The sequence below is a fragment of the Macaca thibetana genome, chromosome X (assembly GCF_024542745.1).
Source record: "Macaca thibetana thibetana isolate TM-01 chromosome X, ASM2454274v1, whole genome shotgun sequence".
NCBI classification, from domain to species: Eukaryota; Metazoa; Chordata; class Mammalia; order Primates; family Cercopithecidae; genus Macaca; species Macaca thibetana.
In genome coordinates, this window is record NC_065598.1 from 53,786,277 (window position 1) to 53,814,227 (window position 27,951).

The 27,951-nt window shown below is 44.8% G+C and overlaps 4 protein-coding genes across 48 annotated transcripts in view; 3 read left to right on the forward strand and 1 right to left on the reverse strand.

The window, feature by feature from the left end:
• WNK3 (WNK lysine deficient protein kinase 3) overlaps window positions 1-4,787 on the reverse strand; it is a 170,577-nt gene extending 165,790 nt beyond the window's left edge. Inside the window, exon 1 of one of the 6 annotated variants that reach the window (XM_050776810.1) lies at window positions 4,577-4,787. The gene's annotated coding sequence lies outside the window, so the exon portion shown is untranslated. Of the gene's footprint in view, window positions 1-3,732; window positions 4,094-4,576 lie in introns of those variants that run through there. The other 5 variants (XM_050776812.1, XM_050776811.1, XM_050776807.1 and 2 more) reach the window with 5 other exon arrangements.
• Window positions 1-27,951, forward strand: part of TSR2 (TSR2 ribosome maturation factor) — a 1,158,091-nt gene that overhangs the window by 1,069,299 nt on the left and 60,841 nt on the right. The window contains exon 1 of one of the 40 annotated variants that reach the window (XM_050777061.1): window positions 5,693-5,696. The exons of 38 other annotated variants lie outside the window; for them this stretch is intronic. The gene's annotated coding sequence lies outside the window, so the exon portion shown is untranslated. Of the gene's footprint in view, window positions 1-5,692; window positions 5,697-10,597; window positions 10,602-27,951 lie in introns of those variants that run through there. One more of the 40 variants, XM_050777081.1, reaches the window with a different exon arrangement.
• The window catches only part of GNL3L (G protein nucleolar 3 like), a 517,777-nt gene that overhangs the window by 301,929 nt on the left and 187,897 nt on the right, over window positions 1-27,951 (forward strand). The window lies entirely within an intron of this gene.
• MAGED2 (MAGE family member D2) overlaps window positions 1-27,951 on the forward strand; it is a 645,534-nt gene that overhangs the window by 174,893 nt on the left and 442,690 nt on the right. The window lies entirely within an intron of this gene.

The window sequence follows — 27,951 nt, forward strand, 5'->3', positions numbered from 1 at the left end:
TCCTTGGGAGGCTGAGGCAGGAGAATAGCTTGAACCTGGGAGGCAGAGGTTGCAGTGAGCCGAGATCGCACCACTGCACTCCAGCCTGGGTGACAGAGCAAAACTGTCTCAAAAAAAAAAAAAAAAAAAAAAAAAGTTAATGAGAAAAATATATCCCTAAAAGGGCATTTAAGCTCATTTCTGCAGTGAGTCAATCTCAACATTTGCCAAACCAAATCTCATAACAAGCTCTATCAAAACAATTAAAAATTGTATCAATTCTACTTTTGAAGCTTTAAAATTTCTGAATGAATGTCTTATAGATGTTTTTTAGTCATCAAATGTCTCCTAACGGCATCATAAATGTTATGATCTCAAACAAAGATGGAAAAGACCCACTCGTTTGAAAGAATTCTGGCTTTTGGCCAAGAGACAAAATCAAGTATATCTGTAAATAGAGCTCGTCTACTTATATTGAGAGACTGAGAAAGGAGGCTCTTTTTTTTTCTTATACACAATTCCTTCACCACAAAAACATACACAAAAATTTAAGCCCTCCAGGAACAACAGTTAACTGTGGCCTGTCGGGGAGGCGGAAGGAGGGGAGAGTACTAGGGAAAAGAGCCAACTCATGCTGGGCTTAATACCTGGGTGATGGGTTGATAGGTGCAGCAAACCACCATGGCACACGTTTATCTATGTAACAAACCTGCACATCCTGCACATGTACCCCAGAACTTAAAAAATAATAAAATAATTATTTTTTTAAAAATCAGTTAAATATACTAATAAGTATTATTTAAAAATAAAAAAAAATTAAGCCCTCTGTTAATTATTTTTATTTCAATTATCTGACTAGAAATCTGATAGCGGCCGGGCGCGGTGACTCATGCCTGTAATCCCAGCACTCTGGGAGGCTGAAGTGGGCGGATCACTTGAGGTCAGGAGTTTGAGACCAGTCTGGCCAACATGGGGAAACCCCATCTCTACTAAAAATACAAAAATAAGCCAGGCATGGTGGCACGTGCCTGTAATCCCAGCTACTAGGGAGGCTGAGGCAGGAGAATTGCTTGAACCTGGGAGGCGGGGGTTGCAGTAAGCCAAGATCACGCTGCTGCACTCCAGCCTGGGTGACAGAGCGAGACTCTCTCTAAAAAATAATAATAATAACCATTATTTTCCTTACTTCTGTCTACTCTGGTTCTTTGCAGCCACTGGCTTTATCATTTACTGGCTCAGCAATGAACAATACAGTAAAAACAGAAACTCTATGGAAGAAAGTTAAGTCAACGCTACAGAAATCTAACTCTTAAAACTATAATTATATAAGCAAACGTAAACCTGTGATATGAAGATCAACAATGGTCTAGAAGTCAGAATTCCGGGGCCCACCAGTTACTAGGGCAAGTCTTGTTTTTCTGGGCTTCATTTCTCTTTCAGATAGAAGGAGAAAAATGCCTTTCCTACCTGCCTCCCAACCGAAGTGCCGTAATAAAATTATGTACAAGGTATGACAGAACTCTAAAGAGGGAGACCTAACCTAGCTTGGTGGAGTTTTTGAAAAGGAAGAAAGGGAAACCAGGAAAGGCTTTCAGGAATAGCTGGTGACAGATGTTAAGTTTTAAAAGCATGAGTTCAAATTCAAGAGAAGGGGGAGAGAAAGCATTCCAGGTAGAGGGGGACATCAGAAGCAAAGGCAGAAACACCATAAATCTGTTTGTTATTCCCCTTCTTAAACAATCAAGAGTTCCTAATTCACCCCAGCCTCAACCTAAGATTCCAGCCTTATCTCATTCCATTCTCCAAATATACCATGCTTACACTTTCAAGACCCAAAATGTGAATGCCCTTCACTCTAGAAACATCGAGTTCAAAAAACTGGGAGATCGCCTTGCCTGGTTGAGTTAGTGCAACATTTCCAGGCTTTTATAGTGCCTTTATACTTCTACTGTACTATTTAATACATTAAGTATTCATCTCAATCTGAGAGACTATGAACAGAAATGACCTTCTGTATTCGAACTGTGGGTAGCCTAAACAAGGATTACACTCTTTCCAATATCAAAGCAGAATAAAAGAAAAACAGCATGGGAATGTTCTCAAGTTTGCAACATTTCCAAGAAAACTAAATATATATCAGTAAAATTTGTAAAAAATAATCACAAAACATTAAAATCCATAACCATTAATCTTGACCCAGAACAGAATGAGACCAGGACAAGACATCCTTATCAGAAGATAAGTATTCACAGAACAAAATGTTCACGTAATCTGTTGTAATTTAAACTCACACCAAAAAGCGAATGCCAATTTTCAAACAAGATAAATTCGGAATGACCAAAAAAACATGTACAATTATTTTAGTTCAAAGTCAGCTTTAGTGGATTTTTTAAGACAGAGTCTCACTCTGTCGCCCAGGCTAGAGTGCAGTGGCACAATCTTGGCTAGCTGCAACCTCTGCCTCCCGGGTTCAACAGATTCTTCTGCCTCAGCCTCCCAAGTAGCTGGGATTACAGGCATGCTCCACCACGCCCGGCTAAGCTTTAGTGCATTTTTGCTATCCTTTAATGCAAGGTATCTTTCCCTTGAGCTGTCGAGTTTAAACAATTTTTAAACACATCAATCCAAAGGATAGAAACTCTAAAAGACACCTGCTGCTCTGTCACATACTAAGACCTCTTCAAAAGTTCTCTTGGTATTACAACTTACTATAGATGAAAAACAGACAACGATATCTCCAAAAATTGGATACAATCACTACTATGCAGAAGATTTTCACAACTCAAAGGCTGTTTTATTCATATAATTGTCTCAATCAACAGTAACTCTTAAGAAAAAATAGCCATACTACTCGCATCTGTTTTGAGGGTTCAGTCTCATTTTGACAAAGTCTCTCAACTCCCAAGATACGGAGATACACACGTGCAGGATTTCCACCCACACCTCATTATATAAATGTTTCACCACTCTTAACTAGTCAAACAAAACCTCTTTCAGTACAGTGAAGCCACCTCACCACTTTCATCCTCACCTATCATACCATCTCCTCCCCATCCCCAACCTGTCAGTCACACAACACACACTACCTTCCCAAATAACACCTCAGAATCTCCTTGAACCTAACACATTTACACAACAAGCCAGCAATATTCCTCACCCCATCCAGTCCCTCACACATTAGCTGAACCTCTTAATTAAATCTACTCTTTCCTTCATCCTATTCCCATCAATACAACTGAACTTCCCACACCCGAAGCGATCTTCCCTTTCAGTAGCTTCAATCTCACTTAAGTGATCACTCAGTCCTTTGTCAACCGTCTCCTGGTCCCCCTCCTGTATCCTCCTCACCTTCCCCGTCCCCTGGTCTTCCATCAGCTCCCAAAGTTGTCACCCCTCAACAACAACCAAAAAAAAAAAAAATCAAAAACAAAAAACAAAACAAAACAAAAACCGCACCTCAGCCTCAAACCTGCCCTTCCCCACTTTCCCCCTTTTCATTTTCCTCTCCGCCTATTCAGCGGTTTCGACAGCCCCTTAGCCCCGAGCCCGACCTCGTCCGGTACCGACTGGTGAACGCACTCACCCTGCCTCGGTCAAGCCGCCCCCCGCTAGGGCGCTTACTCCTAACAGACTCTTGGCCGCCGCTGCCTCCCTCCATTCATCCCTGGCCCATTCATCTCTCAGCCCGATCCCAGACACGCCCCCCGGCCTCCTCCCTCTCTCCTAGCGCCCCGGCCGGCCCGGGACCCTCACCAGATTAGAGGCTCTCGCAGAGGAGGAGACTCTGACTCTTTTCGCTTCTCCCTCGCCCTCTCTCGAGCCTCCTCTCGCCCCACGACGAGCCACACCGTAGAACAGAAACATACACACACACCGCCTCCTCCTCGATCGCCTCCTCCGATGCTTCTTACTCCTCTCCTCGATGTCTCGAGCTCCGCTCCGCGTCGTGTGCGCTTGCGCGCGCGAGCGTCTCCCCGCAAGCCCACCGGGCCAGCTACGGCCGGTAGGTAAAGAGCGGGCGGAGAGAGGGGAGCAGGGTACGAGCCCAAGCTCGCGCTCGGCCCGGAGCTGAGCAGACGCACGCGTACTCCAGCCAGGGAATTCGGACGGGTAGGAGAGAGGGGCGGAGGGGGGCGGGGAAGGGAGGGGAGAACAGCAGAGGGGGAGGGGCGGAGAAAGCCAACGGAGCAGCCCCAACTCGGAACCGCCTCTATCGCGGCGAGGTGCCGAGTGGCCAGCCAACGAGTGCGCGCGCACGCCTCCCGCCCCCTCGGCGCCGCGGGAGACAGGGATGCGCGTCGAGGAGAAAGGCTTCTCCCCCTTGCAAAGAGAAAACCTCTTAGAGGAAGCACGCGCGACACCTCCTGTGTGTTCCGAAGCCCTCTCGCTCTCTCAGCTGCTCTACCCTCTCCCCTCAGAGAAGAAGAAAAGTCCAAGCACACACTACTTCCTAGCCCCCCACTGCCCACCCTTGGGTCTTCGCGAGCCTCTGAATGCGGTAGCACCGCTGTTAGGAGGTGATACCCGCCGGCACCTTTTCGCCCGCCACCCCTAACTCCCTTTTTCCAACTCCCGGGCTTTCTCGCGAGACCCATACCTGCCGGCTTTGGGATTAGAAGTCGAAGCACAGATTTACAAATACTGGCCTCCCAGTTACGTTGCGGGGGCAACAGCCACGGCATGTTCCCCCCGACCCCCAGGACCGCAGTGCGCGCGCGGGGGGGCTGGGAAACGACCAAAGCAGGGATGAGAAAGGGAAGCTATGAAACTGATTTTTGACGGCATGTAACCGCTAGGCCTGGGCACGTGCCCTGCGCCTCGCAGGCCGGTGCGATGTACCCTGGGAATTGTAGTTTTTCTTCCCACCTATGGTCAGACTCCCACCCTCAGTTTTACTCAGGCCTCTGACCGGTAGGGGGATTACCGACGCCATTTTGCCCGGAACAATGGCCCTCGGCCCTGATGGTGGCAGGTGGGGGAGGGAGCAATGCTTTTAAGGGTTCGGTGAACCTCCCCGGCCCCTCGGTGCCATAGCAACCCCTTCAGAAACCTGGTCCCGCCCCCTCGCCGCCGCCAGGCTTCTAGACCGCGCGCATGCGGAAAGGCTGCCTCCAACTGAGACTGGCTCTCTCTGTCTCCCACCGGCCACCTCCTTGAAAAACTCACAGATCCTCTAGCTGGTAGTGAATGCTGCTTCCTTCGAGCTTTCGGTACATGTTAGCCTCGGCGCAGCGGCTTCAAACTGCTTCCTGTGCTATGCCAGGAGCAGTATAGAATTGTTTCTGTCATTCTCCCATGAATAATCCCGGCCCGACAGAGGAGGAAACTGAGGCTCAGGAGGGGAAATGGACATGAATTGCTCAAGTTAATACTATTTGTGGAGTTAGAACTTGAACCTAGGTGTGCTCTTTCCAGAGCCGAGACATTTTTCAATCTCCCGGGAGTCATCTGGTGGCGCAGCTAAAGGGCAGGGCATTCTTTTTGAATGCCCCTCAAGCTGGGAGGCTGTGTGGGAAATATCAGACTAATGCTTTCAGCCCTCCAGCCTCGGCCCTATCACTGAGTTATCCCCTCTCCACTACCTATTTTTCTTTTCTTGCCGTAGGCCTCAGAAATCTCAGTCTTTTTCAGCTCTTTAAAACAGCACAATCAATAAATTTAACTCAGGTTTCCAAAGTCCAAATAAAGTGTAATGGTTTGACTTTGTAAGGGGGGGGGCGGTGTTGAGTATAATGGTGGGAGGCCTTGTAGCCCTGTCTCTTGCCTCTGCCCCTTCCTTACTAATTTCAATATTGCCAGAACATGTAAGGAAACCGGACCATGCCCTTAATACATTTAAACTCCCATCTTTCCATTTTGACAATGAAGGGAGACGCTGAGGAAACAATAGGGCTATGGGGTCCAGCCACTAGACCGGTGGAGATCTTTCTTCCTGGCCGATTTGAAAGAGCAAGGTGTGGTTTCTCCAAATAGCTTCACCATTCTACCTTAAGGGTCTCTGAAGTCTCAATTAGCTGAAAAATGGATGGGGTCTCCCACGCTCCTTTCCTCACTGTCCCTGAAGATAGTCTCTTTTTCCTGTTGATTGGTTGACTAGTGTCAACCAAAAACAGAGGAAAGAGTAGCTGAACAACCACTAAGGGGCAGTTTCAAAGTTTCAAAGGTTACCAATTTATCCCAAGTCTTTGTAGGTCCTGACTCCCATGAGATGGCGACTAGAAACTTGTGGCCACCGTTTGTATTTCTCAGTGTCACCCTATTCCCACCACTACCACACACATCACCTTTATGAAAAGCAAGGCATCTAGCTCAGTTGTGACCTGCTCCTCTTCTCTTGTCTCTGAGCCTGATGATGTAGGTAATGAATAAATTCAATACTTGGAAATGTTAGCCCTTCAATCTGCTTAGATGTTAATTCTTTTGAGCAGTACCTCTTTGATAGTTGAATACTTGTTAAAAAAAAAAAACTATTGAGTAGAGTGACTTTTATGACCTTTAGAAATTTGAAAATCAAAGAAGTCAGCTCCCCATCCAAATACAGGTCCTTCTCAATTTAGACCTTTTATTGACATATGTGCTTTTCTATTTGGGACAATCTGGTCTGTAACTCAGCACAGATGCCACTGTAGGCAGAAAGGGGAGCGGGCAATTCTAGCTAATCACCAAGGTATGACAGGGAACATTCCTTTCCTACCTACTGGTTTCCACTGACTCTCAAGTGACGTTTGCAATGTTCCTACTCATCAAACAGAAATTTTGATTTATATTAACTATTTGTAATTTGGTTTTACATTGTTCCAGGAAAGCATCCTTTCAATAATCTAATTCATTTTTTTCTAGAGGCTCTGGTGCCAATAAATTACAAAAGATTTCACTGGAATCTTTTTTAAACCCCGGAATCCCACAAGAGTGGGGGTAGGAGGCTAGTTTTATGGTCCTACTATCTGTTGGTCTCTTTCCTACCACACAGGATGGTAACTTTTGCGGTCAACAAGATGGAGCTGAAATGAACCTCAAAGTTTGTAGTTAGCTGACTACTGCAACCATGGGTAGAGTTGTGACTGTTTCTGGAACTTAATTTCTGACCCCGTGACCTCTTTTTAACCAGGTTATTGGGGCGGGGAGGTAAACAATGTCCATCATTCTTGATGTTCATTTCCCTTAACCCAAGTGATGCCACAGTTTGGGGATCTTAGGTAGTGCCCAGGCATGAGTGTAAGTGTAAGTGGAGTAAGGATATCTGCCTCTAGTTATTTAGATCCTGGCAGTTTATGCTGAGCCCTCTGCCCACATGGGTCCTTTCCAGTGCTGTGGTCCTTTCCAATGTCTCTGCCACACTTGGGGCACAGAATTTTTCACGAAGTCCCAATAGGTATTGGGCCATCTACCTAGACATTCCACACAGCCCTTCCTCTCTTGAGTCTTCCCCATTATCTAGTTGTTGCTCCTGGGAAGCTGAGGCTAATCAATGCTGCTTGTGCTCTCACAGATATCTCTCTCTGCTCTTGTTGTCTCTTCCTCCCAAGGAGAGGGGAGTGAGGAAGAGAAGAATCATTTTTTAGGTTTGTGCAACTCTTTCTTCTAGTTTTCTGGTCCAGATACTTGGTCTCTGCCCCTACACCCTAATACCCCTTCCTTAAGGACTTATGTTTTGGGAACACAGAAACCAGAAAGAGTGACAGAGTATTTGTTTTCCTGCCTTGCCACCTCCCTCCCCTGAGGTACACCACAAAGCGATGTTATTTTGGGGGAAGGGACAGGTAGAGAAAAAGAAAAATACAGGAAAGAAAAAAAATCTATCTATATTATCTAAATAATACTGAGCCACATTCTCCCTCTATTAAATCTTAGCATCCCAGCAAGGGAAAGTGTACTTCTCATCCAGGTGCCTGTGTTCAAGGCAGTAATTCCCAGGGCTTGGATGTCTGGGTGATCTTTTCTCCAGGCAAGTCTTTCCACTAGGGGAATTTCTCACCAGGATCATCTTAGGGTTATTAATATCCTCCCAGAAGGTTCTCTTTCCTCCCAGAACAAGTTGGGTATCCCTTGAGTAAGGGCATACTCAGAAGTGAATAGCTATCTTTGTCTTAGTGACTGACTTAGAAACACTCCACATTTCAGGCTGGATAGTGCAATTTCTCCAGCCTTGCTATTAGTCTAGTCTCTTCTTCCTAGATGCAATCTTTCCACATGTGCCCAGAGCATATATCAGGGGGCAATCTTTTTTTTTTTTTTGAGACGGAGTCTTGCTCTGTCGTCCAGGCTGGCGTTCAGTGGCGCAATCTTGGCTCACTGCAACTTCCGCCTCCTGGGTTCAAGCGATTCTCCTGCCTCAGCCTCCAGAGTAGCTGGGATTACAGGCACGCGCCACCACCCCCGGCTAAGTTTTGTATTAGTGGAGACGGGGTTTCACCTTGTTGGTCAGGCTGGTCTCAAATTCCTGACGATCTCGAACTGAGGCTGGGATTACAGGCTTGAGCCACCGCGCTGAGCCATCAGGGGGCAATCTTAAGGTAAATGCCTTTGCCTTGACAACTGACTCTCAGAATGCCTACAGATGACTAAGCCCACATCACTTCTCCAAAACTTGCAAAGTGTCCAAGATCTTAACTCCTCTGCAAAATTCCCATGTGGCCAGACTACAGAGCCTGAGTTGGGGTTGCTGTAACAGCCCCTCCCTCTCCAGAATAAGATCAGTTCTTTAAGAAATGTACAATCTGACATAGTATATTCTTTTGAGAATCAGAAACTTCAGTCTGCTGGGCTAACTAACCAGGCTTCATTTGCTGACCTGCCTTTCTTCCTCTCTCCCTCTCTCCATTCCTTCTACGGACTCTCTGCATCTATTCCAATAGTCTGTAATAGTCTTTCAAAACAGTCTTGTCACAAATCCCTCATGTAGCAGGTATGAATTGTAGTCTACCCACTAAGGTGTATAATAATAATAATAGTAATAATAATAATGTCAGCTAATAATCCAATAGCATTTACTATGTGCTTTATACAAGCCCATTGAATCCTATGAGGTAAGTGCCATTATTAACATCAGTTTTCAAATTAGTAAACCAAGGCACAAAGAAATTAAATAACTTGCTCACAGTAACACAGCAAGTAAGTTTCAGAGCTAGAACTAAACCAGTTAGTTTAGTTCAGAGTCCATGCTCTTAAACATTTTTTGTTGCATCTTTCTTGTCTATGATTCCATTTAACTTTTGACTCCAATATCCCCGATTCCTTGGGGTTGGAAAATAACCTGTATTATTCTTGATGTTCCTCCATCTCAGGTTCAAGCCACGGTGCTAAGACCTGGGAACAGAGGTCCATTAAATCCTTAATCATAGCCAGGCACTGTGGCTCAAGCCTGTCATCTCAGCACTTTGAGAGGCTGAGGCAGGAGGATTGCTTGAGCTCGGGTGTTCAAGACCAGGCTGCGAAATGAAAAAAAAAAATTTTGGCTATGTGGCCACACAGGTTAGCAGTCAGAGGTTCATTGCCTTATCCCATAGTGTTCCTTTATGGTATGGCAGGCCCTTGTTACACTGGGTCCCTCCCAGTGGCTTGGGAATTTTTGTTAAAGTTGCCTAGAACAGCCTCTTTTCTCTCACGTTTTGCTGTCTACCCAGGGATGATGCCAGGAAGCAGGACACAGGTCCTTTCTACCTGGAACCCAAGGATCTCCCTGATAGCATTATATTATCCTCAGACCTAGCAGGTAGGAGGGGCTAGAATCTCTCTTTAGGGTGGATAAAATCATTCTCCCTTTATATTTTCTGGCCAAGACAATTTGACTACACACTAACCCTCTTCCCCTAAGGACTTGGGCTTTCGAAACACAAAAACAGAGATGGGCAAGTAAAATCTGCTCTTAGTCTCTTGCCATATCCCTTCCCCTAAAACAGTAAAACCTGGGTTGGGGTTGGGGAAGAGGGTGAGGAAGATAGAGAAATTAAAAGCAATAGGCTGGGCACAGTGGTTCATGCCTGTAATCCTAGCAGTTTGGGAGGCCGAGGCGGGTGGATTACCTGAGGTTGGGAGTTCAAGACCAGCCTGGCCACCATGGTGAAACCCCGTCTCTACTAAATATACAAAAAATTAGCCAGGTGCAGTGGCACGCGGATGCGTGGCTGTAATCCCAGCTACTCAGGAGGCTGAGGCAGGAGAATTGCTTGAACCCGGGAGGCGGAGGTTGCAGTAAGCCGAGATCGCACCACTGCACTCCAGCCTGGGCTACAGAGTGACACTTCGTCAAAAAATAAATAAAAATAATAACTACAGAAAATATAAATAAATCTCAATTTCAATTATGTGCAAAAAAGACAGCTTATTTAATAAATGGTGCTTTAAAAATTGGTTATCCAGCAAGAAGTAAGCAAAACTAGGTTCCTACCTTATACTATATACAAATTAAACTCCAGATGAGGCCAGGAACAGGAGTTCAAGACCAGCCTGGGTGACATACTGAGAACCCCATCTCTACAAAAAAAAAAAAAAAAAAAAAAATTAGCTGGTTGTGGTGGTGCTTGGGTGGCTGAGGTGGAAGGATTGCTTGAGCCCAGGAGGTCGAGACTGCAGTGAGCTGTATTCATGTCACTGCACTCCAGCTTGGGCAACAGAGAGGGGGGCTCTGTCTCAAAAAAAAAAAAAAAAAAAAAAAAATCCTGATGAATGTCCATTTTCCTGCATGCATCCATTACTGCTAGGAGTATGAATCACTATTATCTTTTTTTGTTGTTTGCAAAGTAATCTGGAAGAATCTAATAAAATTTAAAATCTATAGTATTAGTTCAGAATGGTTTGGGCTGCAAGCAACAGAAAATCTGACTAATAGTAGCTTAAACAAATAGAGGTTTGTTTTCTTTCTCACATAATAAGAAATCTAGAGGGACATTCTATGTCCCAATGCTAACATTGGATCAGCTGTTCAACAAGTTCATTGAGAACCTGGGCTTCACAAGACAATCCTAAGCAAAAAGAACAAAGCTGGAGACATCATGCTACCTGACTTCAAACTGTACTATAAGGTTGGCTGGGTGTGGTGGCTCACACCTGTAATCCCAGCACTTTGGGAGGCCCCGGGGCATGCGGATCACCTGAGGTCAAGAGTTCAAGACCAGCATGGCCAATGTAGTGAAACCTTGTCTCTACTAAAAATACAAAAATTAGTCAGGCATGGTGGTGCATGCCTGTGGTCCCAACTACTCAGGAGGCAGAGGCAGAAGAATTGCTTCTGGGAGGCAGAAGAATTGCTTGAGGGAGGCGGAGGTTGCAGTGAGCCAAGATCTCACCATTGTACTCCAGCCTGGGCAACAGAGCAAGGCTCTGCCTTAAAAAAAAAAAAAAATCTATACTACAAGGCTACAGTACTACAGTAACCAAAACAGACATATAGACCAATGGAGCAGAACAGAGACCTCAGAAATAACACCACACATCTACAACCATCTTCAACAAGCCTGACAAAAACAAGCAATAGGGAAAGGATCTCCTATTTAGTCAATGCTGCTGGGAAAACTAGCTAGCCATATGCAGAAAACTGAAACTGGACCCCTTCCTTACACTTTACACAAAAATTAACTCAAGATGGGTTAAAGACTTAAATGTAAAACCCAAAACCATAGAACCCCTAGAAGAAAACCTAGACAATACCATTCAGGACATAGGCATGGGCAAAGACTTCATGACAAAAATGCCAAAAGCAATTGCAACAAAAGCCAAAATTGACAAATGGGATCTAATTAAACTAAAGAGCTTCTGCACAGCAAAAGAAACCATTATGAGAATGAACAGGCAACCTATGGAATGGGAGAAAATGTTTGCAATCTACCCATCTGAGAAAAGGTCTAACATCCAGAATTTACAAGGCACATAAACACATTTACAAGAAAAGAACAAAAAACCTCATCAAAAAGTGGGCAAAGGATATGAATAGACACTTCTCAAAAGAAGACATTCACACAGCCAACAAACATATGAAAAAAACTCAACATCACTGATCATCAGAGAAATGCAAATCAAAACCACAATGAGATGCCATCTCACACCAGTCAGAATGGCAATTATTAACAAGTCAGGAAACAATAGATGCTGGTGAGGCTGTGGAGAAATAGGAATGTTTTTACACTGTTGGTGGGAATGTAAATTGATTCAACCATTGTGGAAGACAGTATGGCGATTCCTCAAGGATCTAGAACCAGAAATACCATTTGACCCAGCAATCCCATTACTGGGTATATACCCAAAGGAATATAAATCATTGTACCATAAAGACACATGCATACCCAAAGGAATATAAGTCATTGTACTGTAAAGACACATGCCCTCGTGTGTTTATTGCAGCACTATTTACAATAGCAAAGACATGGAACCAACCCAAATGCCTATCAGTGATAGACTGCATAAAGGAAATGTGGTACACACACACCATGGAATACTATGCAGCCATACAAAGGAATGAGATCATGTCCTTTGCAGGGACATGGATGAAGCTGGAAGCCATCATCCTCAGCAAACTAACACAGAAACAGAAAACCGAACACTGCATGTTCTCACTCATAAGTGGGAGTTGAACACTGAGAACACATGGACACAGAGAAGGGAACAACACACACCAGGGCCTGTTGCGGGGTAGGCAGTGAGGTGAGGGAACTTAGAGGACGGGTCAATAGGTGTGGCAAACCACCATGGCACACGTATACCTATGTAACAGACTTGCACGTTCTGCACATGTATCCCATTTTTTAAAATAAATAAATAAAAGAACCTAGGCTTCACCTCATACCTGTTAGAATGGCTATAATCAACAAAATGAAAGATAGCAAGTGTTGGAGAAGATGTAGACCAAACATCAAAACACCCCAAAAACACCACAACACATACCCCAAACCCTACAAAAACCCACCACAACAAACCAAACACACCACAACAGAAAAGGAACCCTTTGCACACTGTTAGTGGAAATGTAAATTAGTACAGACATTATGGAAAATGGTAGGGAGGTTTCTCAAAAAATTAAAAATAGGGCCAAGCACAGTGGCTCATGCCTGTAATTCTAGCACTTTGGGAGGCCAAAGCAGGAAGACTGCTTGAGCCTAGGAGTACAAGACCAGCCTGGGCAACACAGCAAGACCCAATCTCTTATAGAGGCAAAAAAAAAATCTTTAAAAAATTAAAAGCAGGATTATTATATGATTCTGTAATCCCATTACCAAGTATATATCCAAAGAAAATGAAATCAGTGTATCAAAGAGATATCTGCATTCCCATGTTCATTGCAGCATTATTTACAATAGTCAAGACATGGAATCAATCTAAGTGCCCATCAGTGGATGAGTGGATAAAGAAAATGTAGTATATACACAATGGAATAGTATTCTTCCTTAAAAAAAACAGGAAACCCAGCCTGGTGTGGTGGCTCACGCCTGTAATCCCAGGACTTTGGGAGGCTGAGGCGGGAGGATCCCAGTTGCTCGGGTAACTGAGGCAGGAGAATCGCTTGAACCTGGTAGGCGGAGATTGCAGTGAGCTAAGATGGCACCACCGCACTCCAGCCTGGGTGACAGAGGGAGACTGTGTCAAAAAGGAAAAAAAAAGGGATATATAAAATTCAAAAGATACTGCCATATTACTAGAATCTCATTCAATCATTAATAGTCAGTCTAGTTCATCATATTGTATAAATATGTCTTCTAGGGTGAGCTCACTCAGGTTTGCAGGCTTCCATTCAATCTTGTTAGGTTCCAAAAGCAGGAGTGGTCTTGGCAAACATAACTGTTTCAGGCATCTGGGGTAAGTGAGCTAGGAGACAATGTCATCTCTTGTCCTTCAAAGTGCTAATGTATCTCTTTTTTGTTGTTGTTGGTCTTGTATGTGACAATCAAGGTGTCAAGGTGTTAATGTAGTATTGGATTTCCCTCATTATATAACCCATTTATTTATTCTTTTAGCCCCAGCTACTATTTATCTTTCTCTTCACTTATTCCCAAATTTTTCCACCTTTGTGTTTTTTCAGTTATTTTCTTTTTTCTTTCTTTCTTTTTTTTTGAGACAGAGTCTCTGTCACCCAGGCTGGAGTGCAGTGGCACGATCTTGGCCCACTGTAACCTCCGCCTCCCAAGTTCAAGCAATTCTCATGCCTCAGCCTCCCAAGTAGCTGGGATTATAGGCGTCTGCCACCACGCCCGGCTAATTTTTTTGTATTCTTAGTAGAAATGGGGTTTCACCATGTTGGCCAGGCTGGTCTCTAACTCCTAACCTCAGGTGACCTGCCCGCCTCAGCCTCCCAAAGTGCTGGGATTACAGGCGTGAGCCACCATGCCCAGCCCAGCTATTTTCTTTTTACTTAATTTTTTTTTTCTCGCTTCAGATCAACAACAGCTCATTTTTATTTATTTATTTTTGCATGACCATGGTTAATTGCAACCTCAAACTCCTGACCTCAAGTGATCCTCCTGCCTCAGCCTCCCAAAGTGCTGGGATTACAGGCATGAGCCACCATGCCTGGCCAAACATGAGGTTTCTTAGGAATCATCCCTACTTCTAGCATTTATAGTTGCAGACCTGGTCCTATGACCACTGCATCAAGGAGAGGAAATTTTTTTTTAAAGTTGAGGTGATATGCGGAAGAAAAAAAAAATATATAGTTGTTATACCACTGTACTCCTCCCTTGGCAAGAATTGCATCGTCATACTGGGATCCTTTCCCATCCCCTCTTCCCCGGATCTACCAGAAAAACAGAAGAATCTCTAGTGCGGACACTCCTTTAGTTCCATTCATGCTGAGTGTGAGCACACACTCATGAAAGGCGTGTAAGTCAGCCCCTCATGCCTTTATCCCTCTCCCTTTTAGATAACCAATCTTTCGATTGCCAGTTCTCCATCTCTATGAAATTATTTTTTCTTCTAGTGACTTTGTTTTTGACTCTATCAAACTACTACTCAGAGGAGGGTGTCTCTGTGCCCATTGTTGGGCATTATGGGCTGTACAGTGTTCCTTGGGCTGAAGAAATGATGGATGGCCATCGAAATCCATGCAATACCTTCTGTCCTGGTTCTTCCATAGCACTCTGGGCATTTGCATATTCTACCAAGTAAGCAAAGTCCAACCTATCAGGATCCATTTGTAGCCCTCCAGGGCTACCAGCATTAGTCTGACTTGTCAACTATGTTCAGGGCCTTTTCACCAGGGAATCTGCCACATAGTCATTGGCAGTCTCTGTCTCTTTTGTGGCATACAGAACAGTTCTTAATTGGCATTATGTGCCTGAGAGGGTGCAAAAGGAATATGTCTCAATTCAGCCCATTTCTGCATTGCTATAGAATCCTGATATCCAATCATTTCTTGACCCAGGTGTTCGCCTTAAATGAGCACATAAGGATAGCTGCTTGATGATTCTAATCACGTTCCAAAACAAAAGGGAGTTATTGTGATGGCCATTGACATGTTCTACTTTTTAAAATCTTGTTTAAATTTAATTTAATTAATTTATTTTTGTAGACAGAGTCTCATTCTGTCGCCCAGGCTGGAGTGCAGTGGTGCGATCTCGGCTCACTACAACCTCCGCCTCCCAGGCTCAAGTGATTTTCATGCCTCAGCCTCTCAAGTAGCTGGAACTACAGGCGCCCAGTACCCCGCCCGGCTAATTTTTGTATTTTTAGTAGAGATGGGGTTTCATCATGTTGGCCAGGCGGGTCTCAAACTCCTGACCTCAAGTGATCTGCCCGCCTCAGCCTCCCAAAGTGCTGGGATTACAGGCATGAGTCACCACGCCTGGCGACATGTTCTACTTTAATGCACCCCTCAAATTTCCACAGGGCTGTGCCCCATGTGGGCATCCCCTTAATAGGCCACATTTCCATTGCCCTCCTGCCCGAGTATATAACCAGGCCATTGGACACTGCCCAGGAGTGAGTAAAAATCCAAACACAGGGGCTTTTATCAATGTTCAATTCTTCCATCACTGCTAGGAAAATAGCATGCAATTCAGCCCACATACTGGTTTGTTTTTACCTTCTTCGATCGTGGCATCCTCCCAAATAGGATGTTGTCTGTTCACCTTGGAACTGTCATCCACAAACCCAGCAGCTCTTTGTCAGTCAGTTGGGAGCTGTATATAGGGCACTGAAGAATCCATCTGCTTCTTACACAGTTCCAGAGTCTTCCCTAGGGGAAAAGAGGCTCCCTGCTCCTGAGTGTCTCCTCCTTGCATTCCCCAGGTAGCATCATCCTGTGTAAGCCATTTCCATTTCATTATGGAACTCTTCTGGATATTGCCATCCCCGTTACAGTGTTTCTTTGACTTCACTTAAGACACCGTGGATATTTTAGGCTTCAAGATTTATGAGTGATACAGATGAAGAGATGCATAGGGTGAGGTATCAGAAGGGGCCCAGAACTTCCATGCCCTCTCCCTTTGCCACCTTCCATGAAACTCCAAGTGCCGAAGCTGTCTGGAAGCTCTCTGAATCTAGTCCGGCATGTTGCCTTTTTGTCCTTAGGCTTTTTACTTTTTATTTTTTAAAGTCCTTTTCAGGGTACTTGTCCCTAGGCTTTTTGCTTCATGCTTGCAAGATGGGCTGCTGAATCTGGAGATCATAACCGCATTCAAAGGCAGTAAAGTGGGTGAAGGTATGGCAGTGGCCAGGGAAGCAAGAGAGATGCCACTCTCCTGTTTTCAGGGAAAGCCCTTTTTTCCAGGTATCCCTCAAGAAACTGGCCGGGTGCCGTGGCTCATGCCTATAATCCCAGCACTTTGGGAGGCCAAGACAGGTGGATAACCTGAGGTCAGGAGTTTGAGGCCAGCCTAGCCAACATGGTGAAACCCCGTCTCTACTAAAAATACAAAAATTAGCCAGACATGGTGGCACATGCCTGTAGTCCCAGCTACTCAGGGGACTGAGACTGGAGAATCGCTTAAACCCCGGAAGTGGAGGTTGTAGTGAGCCAAGATCGTGCCACTGCACTCTAGCCTGGGCAACAGAGTAAGAGTCTGTCAAAAAAAAAAAAAAGACACTTACCTATATATCTCCTTTGCCATAACTGATGACATTAGGCCAGGGAGTAAGACCACCTTTCTCGAGATCAGGGTTCTCTGCCTAATACCTGAACAAAATTAGCATTCTGTTAGCAGGAAAGGAGGGTGAGAATGCCAGCTGATTAGACAACCACTGTGTCTGCTACATATATTTACCCTCTGACTGAGCTGTTCGGAGTAAGGAATAAAAGTACTAAGAGGCCAGGCGTGGTGGCTCATGCCTGTGATCGCAGCACCTTGGGAGGCCGAGGCGCACGGATCACCTGAGGTCAGGAGTTCGAGACCAGCCTAGCCAAATGGTGAAACCCCGTCTCCACTAGAAATACAAAAATTAGCTGGGCGTGGTGGTGCATGCCTGTAGTCCCAGCTACTCAGGAGGCTGAAGCAGGAGAATTGCTTAAACCCAGGAGGTGGAGGTTGACGTGAGCTGAGATCATGCCACTGCATTCCAGCCTGGGCAACAGAGCAAGACTCCGTCTCAAAAAACAATAATAATAAAACAAAATGAAAAATAAAAGTACCAAGAAACCTGCATGCCCATCAAGAGGGAAATGGTTGAATAAATTGTGGTACATCCACATTAAAGCATATAAAATACGCTTAAAATTTTTTTAAATAGGCCAGGTGCGGTGGCTCACGCCTGTAATCCCAGCACTTTGGGAGGCTGAGGCAGGCAGATCACGAGGTCAGGAGATCGAGACCATCTGGCTAACACAGTGAAACCCCGTCTCTACTAAAAATACAAAAAAATTAGTCGGGCGTGGTGGCGGGCACCTGTAGTCCCAGCTACTCAGGAAGCTGAGGCAGGAGAATGGCGTGAACCAGGGAAGTGGAGCTTGCAGTGAGCCGAGATGTTGCCACTGCACTCCAGCCTGGGCGACAGAGCAAGACTCCGTCTCAAAAAAAAAAATTTTTTTTAAATAATGAGTTATATTTATACCTGTTATACCTGTTGACCTGAGGAAAATTTTGAGAGTCCACAGAATAATTTAAATAATGGTTAACTCATGGTTTGCACATGTTACTTCTGTAGCAAAAATTTTACCTAGCCAAAATGGAAATGGCATAATGAAGTCTTTTACCATAATTTCTTTTTTTTTTTTTTTTTTTTTTTTTTTTTGAGATGGAGTCTCGCTGTGTCTCCCAGGCTGGAGTGCAGTGGCATGATCTCGGCTCACTGCAAGCTCCGCCTCCCGGGTTCACGCCATTCTCCTGCCTCAGCCTCCCAAGTAGCTGAGACTACAGGCGCCCGCCACCACGCCCGGCTAGTTTTTTGTATTTTTAGTAGAGACGGGGTTTCACCATGTTAGCCAGGATAGTCTCAATCTCCTGACCTCGTGATCCACCCGCCTCGGCCTCCCAAAGTGCTGGGATTACAGACTTGAGCCACCGCGCCCGGCCTACCATAATTTCTTGAGAGAAAATTGCTTTTGATTTGCACGGTTTTAAGCCATGCATGCCTTTTCAAGAATACATCCTTGCATATGCCAAGGAATACGTGTACATTACCTCGGTAAACTATTTCTGTCAAGAATGCTGGTTAATGAGCTTCATGTTAGGGGTATGTTTAAAAAAAAAAAAGAGTGCTGGTTAAGTAATATAGTTTTTAAAAAGTATTGAACTGAGAATCAGGAAACCTGGGCAAAATAATTATACTAATGCTGCTACTTATAAGAAAGAGAAGCACACAAGCTGGGCATGGTGGCTCACACCTGTAATCCCAGCCCTTTGGGAGGCTGAGGAAGGTGGATCACCTGAGGTCGGGAGCTCAAGACCAGCCTGACCAACATGGAGAAACCCCGTCTCTACCAAAAATACAAAAAAATTAGCTGGGTGTGGTGGCGCATTACTGTCATCCCAGCTACTCGGGAGGCTGAGGCAGGATAATCACTTGAACCTGGGAGGCAGAGGTTGCCATGAGCCGAGATTGTGGCATTGCACTCCAGCCTGGGCAACAAGAGCAAAACTCGGTGTCAAAAAAGAAAAAAAGAGAGAGAGAGAGAGAGAGAGAGAGAAAGGAAGGAAGGAAGGAAGGAAGAAGAAAGGAAGGAAGGAAGGAAGGAGGGAAGGAAGGAAGGAAGGAAGGAAAGAAAGAAAGAAAGAAAGAAAGAAAGAAAGAAAGAAAGAAAGAAAGAAAGAAAGAAAGAAAGAAAGAGAGAAGCACGCAATTACAGTTTATGCCTTTGGTGGACTTAGAATGCAGATAAAGAGATAAGGAACAAATAAGTGAATAATAAATCAAGAATGATCATAAGGTACTGAACATCTAATTATCACATGCATGTTGCTGACAGTAAGTGCTACAGGCACTCAGGAATTTATTCATTCATTCATAGGGTATTAGTGCATAAGCTAAGATGTTAGACCCAGGCAGGGTCTAACATCTTTGCATCCTCCTTTCTCAAAATTGGTGTCTAAAATTTATTTCTCATCTGGTTTCCCAGTTTTGGTGATCTACTGGCTTGTTATCATCTATATAATCTGTTCTATGCATTGAACTGTGGGCTCAGCCTTTCTCTTACCTGTCCCCCTCCTTCTCAGAGACCAGTCCTGAAATCTGTTCTGGAATTAGATGAGTTTGTGCTTCTTGCTGCCAGATCTCTATGATGTTGCTTACATAGATCTAAACCACACCATAAAAGCCGGGCACCGTGGCTCACACCTGTAATCCTGGCACTTTGGGAGACTGAGATGAGTGGATCACCTGAGGTCACAAGTTCGCCACCAGCCTGGCCAACACAGCGAAACCCTGTCTCCACTAAAAATAGAAAAATTAGCCGGGCCAGGCGTGGTGGCTCATGCCTATAATCCCAGCACTTTGGGAGGCCAGGGCAGGCAGATCACCTGAGGTCGGGAGTTCGAGACCAGCCTGACCAACATGGGGAAACCTTGTCTCTACTAAAAATACAAAATTAGCTGGATGTGGTGGCACATATCTGTAATCCCAGCTACTAGGGAGGCTGAGGCAGGAGAATCGCTTGAACCTGGGAGGTGGAGGTTGCAGTGAGTGGAGATTACACCATTGCACTCCAGCCTGAGCAACAAGAACGAAATTCCGTCTCAAAAAAAACAATTACCCAGACGTGGTGGCAAGCGCCTGTAATCCCAGCTACTCAGGAGGCTGAGGCAGGAGAATCGCTTCAACCCCGGAGGTGGAGGTTGCAGTGAGCCGAGATTGCGCCACTGCACTCCAGCCTGGGCAACAGGGTGAGACTTTGTCTCAAACAACAACAACAACAACAACTAAATAAATAAATAAACTACACCATAAGGCTTGAGTGCTGCTTTTTTTTTTTTTTTTTTTTTTTTTTTTTTTTTTTTTTTTTTTTTTTTTGAGATGGAGTCTCACCCTGTCGCCCAGGCTGGAGTGCAGTGGCACAATCTCAGCTCACTGCAACCTCTGCCTCCCGGGTTCAAACGATTCTCCTACCGTAGCCTCCCAACTAGCTAGGATTACAGGCACTCGTGACTGCGCCCGGCTAATTTTTGTATTTTTAGTAGAGACAGGGTTTCACCATGTTGGCCAGGCTGGTCTCAAACTCGTGACCTCGTGATCTGCTCGCCTGCGGCCTCCCAAAGTGCTGGGACTATAGGCGTGAGCCACCCTGCCCGGCCACAAGTGAAGTAGTTCTATGATTGGCCCTGCTTACCCTTGGAGAGAGTTTACAGGCCACAGTGCAGATAGGGGGAATCCTTTTTATTTTTATTTTGTAAGACAGGGTTTTGCTCTGTCACCCAGGCTGGAGTGCAGTGGCGAAATCATGGTTCACTGCAGCCTCAACTCAAGGCTTAAGCCTTAAGCCTGGGCTCAAGCAATCCTCCTGCCTCAGCCTCCTGAGTAGCTGAGATTACAAAAGTGTGTGCCACCATATCTGGCTTTTTTTTTTCTTTGCAGAGACAGGGTCTCCCAATGTTGCCCAGGCTGGTCTAGAACTCCTGGGTTCAAATGATCTTCCCACTTCCACCTCAGCCTCCCAAAGTGCTGGGATAACAGGCGTGAGACACCACACCTGGCCAAGGGGAAATCTTAATGGAGCTCCCTAAGTTGAGGAGATGGAGCTAAGGATTCAGAGAAGCCACAATTGCTAGAATTCATAAAGTAGAATACCAAAGAAGGAAGAACTGCATGGAAAGTAGAGAGCTGAACAGAGGAAGAGCTCCAAAGACCTGCACGGAGTCTCCAGCAGTGTACTGATCAGCACATGTGTATGAGGATCTTATCCAAGGCAGAGGAAAAAGATCCCTGAAAAAAAATTGATAAAAATTATTGGGGGTGATGCAGAGCTGGGATAATTATTATTTCCAAGAGTCAGAGTAGAAAAACCTTGTAATAACATGGGGCATCAGGAAAAGTACTCAGAGGAGGTATTGCTTCAGCAGTAAGGCAAAATTAGTCCTAAAGACTACTCTGGTCCATCTACAATGCTTGAAAACAAGGCTCAAATGGATAAATTGTTTTAAAGTACTTAATGGTATCCAAAAACAAGCTCAAAATAATTTAAAGGAATAAAAATAACTAAAAGCCAGAACCCAACATGGTAAAATTCATAATGTCTGGTGTCCAGTAAAAAATTATCAGGTCTGGCCGGGCGCGGTGGCTCACACCTGTAATCCCAGCACTTTGGGAGGCCGAGGTGGGCGGATCATGACGTCAGGAGATCGAGACCATCCTGGCTAACACAGGTGAAACCTCGACTCTACTAAAAATACAAAAAAAATTAGCTGGGCATGGTGGCGGGCGCCTGTAGTCCCAGCTACTGGGGAGGCTGAGGCAGGAGAATGGCGTGAACCCCGGAGGTGGAGCTTGCAGTGAGCCGAGATTGCGTCACTGCACTCCAGCCTGGGCGACAGAGCGAGACTCCGTCTCAAAAAAAAAAAAAAAAAAAAAAAAGATTATCAGGTCTGGAGCCGGGCGCGGTGGCTCACACCTGTAATCCCAGCACTTTAGGAGGTTGAGGCGGGTGGATCACAAGGTCAGGAGATCAAGACCATCCTGGCCAACATGGTGAAACTCCAACTCTACTAAAAATACAAAAAATTAGCCGGGCGTGGTGGCAGGCGCCTGTAATCCCAGCTACTCCGGAGGCTAAGGCAAGAGAATCGCTTGAACCCAGGATGCGGAGGTTGCAGTGAGCCGAGATCCTGCCACTGCACTCCAGCCTGGGCAACAGAGCAAGACTTTGTCTCAAAAAAAATAAAAAATAAAAAAAAAAGAACTCAAAGCCAATATAACTAGAGGGCAAAAAAAGTAAGAAAAATGATGTGAGAGTCTTTGAATGAATAAACATTTTTTTAAAAATTATCAAGTCTGGGTTGGGGTTTTATATATGTAGCAGAGCAGCTCTCTTGCGGTGAGCTGTTGAAAGTCAGCCCTTGACACCTTTAAAATATAATAATTGGCCAGGCGTGGTGGCTCAAGCCTGTAATCCCAGCACTTTGGGAGGCCGAGACGGGCGGATCACGAGGTCAGGAGATCCAGACCATCCTGGCTAACACGGTGAAACTCCGTCTCTACTAAAAAATACAAAAAAACTAGCCAAGCGAGGTGGCGGGCGCCTGTAGTCCCAGCTACTCAGGAGGCTGAGGCAGGAGAATGGCATAAACCCGGGAGGCAGAGCTTGCAGTGAACCGAGATCCAGCCACTGCACTCCAGCCTGGGTGACAGAGTGAGACTCTGTCTCAAAAAAAAAAAAATTAATTAATTAATTAATTAAAATAAAATAAAATATAATAATTAGGGCCAGGCGCAGTGGCTCACACCTGTAATCCCAGCACTTTGGGAGGCTGAGGCGGGCGGATCACAAGGTCAGAAGATCGAGACCATCCTGGCTAACATGGTGAAACCCTGTCTCTACTAAAAATACAAAAAGTTAGCCGGGCATGGTGGTGGGCGCCTGTAGTCCCAGCTACTCGGGAGGCTGAGGTGGGAGAATGGCGTGAACCCAGGAGGCAGAGCTTGCAGTGAGCCGAGATGGCGCCACTGTACTCCAGCCTGGGCTACAGAGCGAGACTCTGTCTCAAAAATAAGAGTAATAATAAAATAAAATATAATAATTAAATAAAAAGTATCAGGCAGCTGGGTGTGGTAGTGCATACCTATAATCTCAGCTACTCAGGAGGCTGAGATGGGAGGATTGCTTGAGCCAGGAATTCAAGACCAGCCTGGGCAACAGAATGAAACCCTGTCTCAAAAAACAACAAATTGGGGGGGCACAGTGTCTCATCCCTGTAATCCCAGCACTTTGGGAGGCCTAGGCAGGTGGATCACCTGAGGTCAGGAGTTTGAGACCAGTCAGACCAACATGATGAAACCCCGTCTCTACTAAAAATACAAAAAATTAGCCGGGTGTAGTGGCAGGTGCCTGTAATCCCAGCTACTTGGGAGGCTAAGGCAGGATAATCACTTGAACCTGGGAGGTGGAAGTTGCAGTGAGCTGATCGTGCCACTGTACTCCAGCCTGGGCAACAAGAGCAAAACTCTGTCTCAAAAAAAAAAAAAAAGATTATCAGGCATGCACAATAGCAGGAAAATGCAACCAATACTCCAGAAAAAACAATCAATATAAACAGACCAAGAAATGACACCTTAAAAAAAGTATTTAAATAGCTATTATAAATATATTTTACATGTTGAAAAAAGTAGAAGAGGAGTGAGGTGTTTTTTTGTTTTTGTTTTTGTTTTTGAGATGGAGTCTTACTCTATTGCCCAGGCTGGAGTGCAATGGCATGATCTCGGCTCACTGCAACCTCCACCTCCCAAGTTCAAGTGATCCTCCCATCTCAGCCTTCTGAGTAGCTGGGATTACAGGTGCCCACCACCACGCCCACCTAATTTTTCTATTTTTAGTAGAGACAGGGTTTCACCATATTGGCCAGGCTGGACTCAAACCCCTATTGTCAGGTGATCCGCCCGCCTCAGCCTCCCAAAGTGCTGGGACTACAGGTGTGAGCCACCATGTCCGGTCAAAGAGTGAGCATGTTAAAGGAGAAACATGGAATATATTTTTTAAAGACCCAAACTGAACTTCTAGAGATGAAAAATTAATTGTCTGAGATGAAAAATATACTGGGGAAATTAACAGAAAATTATATGTTGCAGTAAAAAAGATTGTGAACTTGAAGACCTAGTAATAGAAACTATTGAAAGTGAAACACCCAGAGAAGAAAGGCTGAAAAAAATAAACAGAGCATCAGTGAGCTGTGAGACAATTTCATGGGGCCTAATATACATGTTATTGGAGTCCCAGAAAGACAGAAGGGATCATAAAATTATTTAAAGAACTAATGGCTGAAATTTTTTCAAATTTGTTGAAAATTTTGCCTTGCTAAGTAAAAATTGCCTTGCTAAGAAAATTAAATTTATGTTCAAGTGCTATTTCTTTGCAGCACCAGGGAGCAAGCATTCTGTTTCTAAATAAACATTTTACATATAACAGCATGGCATAATCAAATTGCCTAAAATCAATGATAAAGAGAAAAATTTGAAAGCAGTTTGTGAAAAAAGACACTTTCTGTATAAAATAATAATAAGGATGATAGCAGACTTCTTGTTGGAAACAATAATATAACCTATTGGTTACAGAAGCTGCCTTCACAAGTAAGCCTTACACTTGCCAGCCACGGTGGCTCAGGCCTATAATCCCAGCATTTCGGGAGGGCTGAGGTGGGCTGATCACCTGAGGTCGAGAGTTCCAGACCAGCCTGGCTAACATGATGAAACCCTGCTCTACTAAAAATACAAAATTAGCCGGGTGTGGTGGCGTGTGCCTGTAATCCCAGCTACTCAGGAGGCTGAGGCAGGAGAATCACTTGAACCCGGGAGGCAGAGGTTGCAGTGAACTGAGATCGCACCACCGCACTCCAGCCTGGGCAACAGAGTGAGACTCTGTCTCAAAAAAAATAACAATAAATAAATAACTGTTATTTCTCCTATGGACCTCAGCAAATATTTGTTGGATATTTGGAAAATAATAAGGTTCATTTATTCCTTAAACTTATTAATTTTTCAACTTGATATGGGAACCTAGGATAGAGGGTTAGCCCTAGTCCCAATGCTTGAACTCACAGGAGCTCAGAAAAAGATGTGTGGTTTTGTAATGTTTAACAGATTTTGAAAATTTTTGGCCAGCAGTTCTTCAAACATTTTTGGTTTTAATGTTTAGAAGAAGGACTTGGTGATAATTATTCTCAAAGGATTGAGCAGGGACTCTTCATGCGGACTTTGAGGTGTCTTTTTCACTCTCTTGACAAATTTGTCCAAATGAAATTAAACACCAGCCTTCTTTTTTGTTTGATAGCATTGTGTGTAAGAAGCTCTGCCCCAATCAATAGCTCTGTGGAGCTGTGAACTCATCTTTGATTCTGGAAGCCTGTATATATCAGCAGCCTACTGATTCTCAGTCCAAAATGTAAACATTTTCTCCATTTCTTTCACCATTACATTGTACCTTTTTCTTGCTTTATTTTTTTGAGACAGAGTCTCACTCTGCCACCCAGGCTGGAGTGCAGTGGTGCGATCTCGGCTCACTGCAACCTCCACCTCCCAGGTTCAAGCAATTCTTGTGCCTCAGCCTCCTGAGTAGCTGGGATTATAGGTGTACACCACCATGCTGGGCTAATTTTTTTATTTTTTATTTTATTTTATTTTTTTGAGACGGAGTCTCACTTTGTCGCTCAGGCTGGAGTGCAGTGGGGCGATCTGGGCTCACTGCAAGCTCCACCTCCCAGGTTCCACGCCATTCTCCTGCCTCAGCCTCCTGAGTAGCTGGGACTAAGTGGAGGCAAACTTTGGAAGCTTGAACTTACTTGGGTTAGTAGGAAGAGTTCAACTTGGTTAGGTGCGGTGACTCATGCCTGTAATCCCAGCACTTTGGGAGGATGAAAAGGGAGGATCCTTTGAGCTCAGGATCTCAAGACCAGCCTGGGCAACATAGTGAGACCTAAATTGTTTTTTAAGAATTCAAGTTTTCCTTATTCCCATCTGCTGTCAAAATGGAGGTATTGTGATAGGGTTTGAGGACGCATAATTGAACCACTTTCTTGGCAGTAGAGCTTTATCAGGTAATAACTGAGAGGTAAAAAGCTGTTGCTATGGGGATCTCTATTTTGGCATATCTGTATTTTCTTTCTTTTTTTTCATGTCACCGATTTGAAGCTCATTGGCATATCTCTATTGGCAATCTTGGCCTTCCCCTTGCTTGGGCATCGTTCTCTAACTTGTTGGATTGTGCCTTTCCTCCTGTGCAGGTGGAGGAGTAGAAATGTCCACCTCTAGACCATCATTCTTCACTGAGCAGACTAAGTGGGAACTTCAAGGGAGTCCAAAAGATTGGAAGCCTGGAATTGAGGGGTGAGAGTAAGGCATGTTCTTCTCTAAGCCCTCTAAGCCAAGCTTTCTCAACCTCAATACTATTGATATTTTTGTTGTGGGGCTTCCCTGTGCATTACAGGGTGTTTAGCAGCATCTCTGGCCTCTACCAAGTAGATGCCAATAGCACCCCCTGCAACACACACACACACACACACACACACAGAGTTGTGACAACAGAAAATGCCTCCAAGCATTGCCAAATGTCCTCTGGGCATAGGAGAAAGGGGACAAAATCCCTTCTGGTTGAGAACCACTGCTCTAAGCCTTATGAAAAGGAGCTCTGTTATTTGGGTTTGGTTTTCTCTATGCCTCCTACCACCATAGTCTGGGTAGTACAATCAAGAGGGACAGAACCCAGGTTATGAGCCCAGAGGGAAGTACCAAGGAGCTCAATTGTCCAGTCTCTATTTTTTAAAATCTTTTTATTTATTTATTTATTTGAGTCTGAGTCTCTCTCTATTGCCCAGGCAATAGAGTACAGTGGTGCAATCTCAGCTCACTGCAACCTCCGCCTCCCAGGTTAAAGAGATTCTCCTGCCTCAGCCTCCTGAGTAGCTGGGATTACAGGTGTCCACCACCACGCCCAGCTGATTTTTGTATTTTCAGTAGAGATGGGATTTCACCGTGTTGGCCAGGCTGATCTCAAACTCCTGACCTCAAGTGACCTGCCTGCCTCAGCCTCCCAAAGTGCTGGGATTACAGATGTGAGCCACCGCACCCTGCTGGCCAGTCTCTAGTTTAGATCTTGAGCTGGAAAGATTCATTCTTTTTAGGCTCCCTGTGGTGCATATATGCTTTAGCTCCTCTTCCTGGGTTAAGATTTGAAGATCTTCCTGATCCTGCATTGCAATGTTTTTCCTCAACACAATTAATATTTATTGTAGCTCAACAGCCTGTTATAGGCACACATAATATGGTGATGCCAATACCTCTGCTTACTATCTGAAATATGATAGTGAATGTCTCTCAATATTTCGTGGAGGTTTGGTGGCTGGGCAAAGATCATGGAAAGGGGCCTAATGATCTCTTTTGTGCTTAGGGAGATATCTGCCAGTTTGTGGATGTTGCTATCTGACACATCTCAGGGTGGGGAAAACCAAGGCAACCCTCAGCTTTATCTCAGCAAGAGCTAGGCCTCTCCCCTTCCTAAGAACTTCCCAAGGCCAAACAAAACAGCAGTGGTGGAAGATAGCCCACACCATAGCAACAGAATTAGGAATTTAGGCCACCATCAGGCAACCAGATGAGAGATAAGATGCCTGGATACATTTGGAGCTTTCATTTTCTTTTCTTTTCTTTTCTTTCTTTCTTTCTTTCTTTCTTTCTTTCTTTCTTTCTTTCTTTCTTTCTTTCTTTCTTTCTTTCTTTCTTTCTTTCTTTCTCTCTTTCTTTCTTTTCTTTTCTTTTCTTTTCTGAGACAGAGTCTCACTCTGTCACTCAGGCTGGAGTGCAGTGGCACGATCTTGGTGCCATCTCGGCTCACTGCAACCTCCACCTCCCGAGTTCAAGCAATTCTCGTGCCTCAGCCTCCTGAGTAGCTGGGACTACATGTGTGCACCAGCACACCTGGCT